At 39.2% G+C, this 3,567-nt stretch overlaps 1 pseudogene; it reads left to right on the forward strand.

Moving 5' to 3' along the window:
- Nucleotides 1-382: 382 nt before the first annotated feature.
- Nucleotides 383-758, forward strand: LOC107507485 (annotated as a pseudogene).
- Nucleotides 759-3,567: the final 2,809 nt, after the last annotated feature.

Genomic DNA, 3,567 nt, shown 5'->3' on the forward strand with positions numbered 1-3,567 from the left:
GAAGCAGACTATTTTTGGATACATATTCTGTGTTACAGATCTTTAAATATACACACATTTTAAAACTCTGATCAGATTTCAGCAAAATTTAGAATGTATAATAATGGTATCCATGAACAATTGAGACTTTAATAGTCTTATTGCTGCTTTTCTTTATGTTCCACTAGTAATATTTTTTAAAGGAAATAAATTTTAATTTCTTTAATTTCTGACATTACATGAAGCACAATGCAGTTACCATGACATGAAGGATTTAGAATCCTCCAAAGGAGACTAGAACTGTACAATTTTAGAACTGGAAATCCTTAGACTGCTTTTACATCCATCAATACCAATCTTACAAATAGGAGGGTTAGGCTCCTCTAAAGACGGTGTCTGCAGGCATTCAGAATGGTCCAGCATTTGACATTCCATTGGAGGCTGTCCTACAACACAGCCTCTAACAAAACTAGGCTGTCTCAAACCCCTGGTAATAGAATTGTTTATCTTCATACCAAGAAGGTTGGGACAGCACCAAAATCTGTGTTTGATGTGTGCCCAGACCAACTTTGCAGAGTTCATGCTGTGAAACCTAAAGTTCTAATGAGCCTGTCTAAAATGAAAAAACATGTCAGCAGGGCCTAGGGTGAATCCATGTGTGCTAAATGTGTCTGTGACAGGATCAAGAGTGCTTTTTTTTTTTTTTTTTTATCAAGGAGCAGAAAATCATTGTGAAAGTGTTGAAGGCACAAGCACAGAGTCAGAAAGCTAAATTTTAAAAATGAAACTTTTTTGAGCAATAAAAACAATTTAAAAATAAATAGGAGGGGTAGGCAGCAGCTTACACACCCCTGCTAGATGTGTAATATCCTAGCATTCCACCTAATGATGACTGAAATATCACATTTACAAAGTCACTTCCTTGGTTAATGAATTCGTCATAAAGTTTCTTACCTGTTCCACAACATTTATTTCATTCTAGAAGAATAAGGCATTGGGCCATTAATAATCAATAGCTCCCTGGAAAGAGGGAGTTAATCAGATTGATTTTCTGTTTCACAGACAACTGTTGAGCATTTTAGTGGGAGAAGAAAAGAGAATGATTTCGTCATTAGGACACTGGCTCAAGAAGGCAGGCAGACTGTGGGAAAAACTGAGTCATCAAGGTGCAAGGACACTAAGTGCTTGGTCAAAAATCAAGAGGGAAAGAAAACATCACAGGAAAGAGAGGTAGGATAACACCAAAGACAGACCTGGACTGCCTTATAATTTTTCTCAGCTCCTGAAGTGCCCACTAAATGATCTTTATGTGTATGTTGAGTAAATAGTGACAAAGAACTGTAAAACAATGAAAAGTGAAGAAGCAAGAAGATTCTTTAACTGTTAAACCAGCGATGTAAGACCAGAAAAATCACAGGAAAGAATAAATGCCCCAAGTACACTTGTCCTATTCGAGCAGAGGACAGCTCGTTTTTCTTATTTGGTATAAGAAAGAAGGGGTGCTACTTGACCTAAGGCATGACTAAAGGCATCTTTCCACTGACAGCACTTAGCACAAAACAGCATCTGTGGAAGCTGATCTCAAAGCTCCACATAAAACAATGCATATAAAAGTTATTGGTTTGATAAAAGAAAATCCATTTTTAAGATGATAGTATAAAAAAATCCTCTATTGGCAAGAAGCAGTTTTCATTCTAGGGAAATGTGAAATTCAAGAGTTCATATGGGAGAAAGATCATTTGCTCTGTTTATTCTTGCATGAACAGACACATCCTAAATTGATCATCAGTGAAGAATAAGATAAACATTCAGGAGCAAATGTGCCTACGCTCTTAATTCTGACATTTGAAGAAGAGTTATAAAGAACCTTTATATAAAAACAAATCTTCCAAGATATACAATAAAGGCAATATAGTTCAGGAATCTAAGGTTGTGATTAATGTTCCAAGCCAATGAGGTAACATTTTTCAATGAAATCGTTATTTGATCACTTAACCTCTAAAAATGGCATCATCAAGCAAATGATCAAAATTATCATTGAAGGGTATATTGGATACATACAAAGATTAGTAAGTCACGAACTCTGTACAATAGAGTTTTCAATAGAAAAATAGGACATTAACATATACAAAAGAAAAATATTAGTCTTGGCTGTGATTTCCTTGTTCTGCATCACTGGTTTGAGAGTTAAAAAATCTTGGTTCTTTGTTTTTCACTGTTTCATTGTCACTATTTACTCAATATTCATATGAAAATTACTTTATGGACATTTTGGGTACAGGGTAGGAACCAAGTCGATTTTCTATAGGGAAATTAGGAAAGGCTCTATTGAGATGGGAAACGGGATGCATCTTTGAAAATGAGAAGGCACTCAAAATGTGAACGTAGGGAAGAATGGCATTTTATGCAGAGAAAAAGGTGCAAGGAAGAGCTATAAGGGAAATCCAGTTCAGTATGGCTGAGCATGAGGCATGAGGAAGTGGGGGGGGGGGGGGCGGTGAAAGATGGAGCTGTAAGGAAGGGAAGAGTCAGATTATGGAAGGGAATTGACATGGTTCAATTAACCTCAACATCAATTTTATGTCTACTTTTTTGATGTTTTGTTTTATAGATATGAGACTGGAGAAAATTTCTCAATCACATTTATTCATAAGGAAAGAGTTATAGATTCTCCCCTAATAATTTGGAAAAAGAGGATAATAATAGGTAATAAAAAAATAAAAGTCCGAAGAGTTCCAGTCAAGATGACAAAGTAAGTGAACGCTGTGCTTGCCTCCTCCCATGACCGCATTTAAATTGCAACTAAAATGTAGAACAATCAACCTGGAGAATTATTTGAAGACTAGATGAACAGAAGTCCTATAACTAGGGATATAAAGAAGAAGCTATCTCAAGAATGGTAGGAAGAGAAGAGATGCTTACAGGTTGACCCCACACCCACATGTGGCAATGGAGAATCAGGAGCCATATCTTGGCTGCAAGAGATCACCCCTGAACAATAAGGGGCCCCAGACCCACACTGGGCTCCCCAGCTTCGAACACTAATACTAGGAAAAACAGCTCTGACAACATCTGGCTGTGAAAATCAGCTGAGATTCTGTCCATCCCAGTGAGACAGAAGGAAGGCAGTTGGAAACCCAGGTGTCCTCTTAAAGGGTCTGCGCACAGACTCTCTCACTCCTAGGCACTCACCCTGGGCTCTGGTGGTGGGATAGCAACTGGGAAGGTTCAAAGACTCACAGGGGAGAGACTGAGTTGTGTGGCTTCAGGGCAAGGGCTGGAGGGACAGCCACCATTGTCCCTATATTGAGCTCTCCTCCTGTTTAGCCCACTGGCAGATGCCATCTTTCATGTGTTGAGCCCTCCCTACACATGGCCAAATCTGAATTTTCACTGGCCTGGTGAGCCCCGCTTACTCCACCCTGGTGACTCCCTGGGATTCCACCCACTCAACTTGTGCAATGCCAGAGGCTTCTTTGTGGCTAGCAGGCAGCAGCTGTTGGCACATGCTGCAGCTTTTTTGTTTTGGGGGGTTTTTTTTTTGGACAACTCTAGGGGGTCTGTAGGACCCAGCCAGTAGCAGGCCTC

Source organism: Rousettus aegyptiacus, unplaced genomic scaffold (genome assembly GCF_014176215.1).
Source record: "Rousettus aegyptiacus isolate mRouAeg1 unplaced genomic scaffold, mRouAeg1.p scaffold_m13_p_3, whole genome shotgun sequence".
NCBI classification, from domain to species: Eukaryota; Metazoa; Chordata; class Mammalia; order Chiroptera; family Pteropodidae; genus Rousettus; species Rousettus aegyptiacus.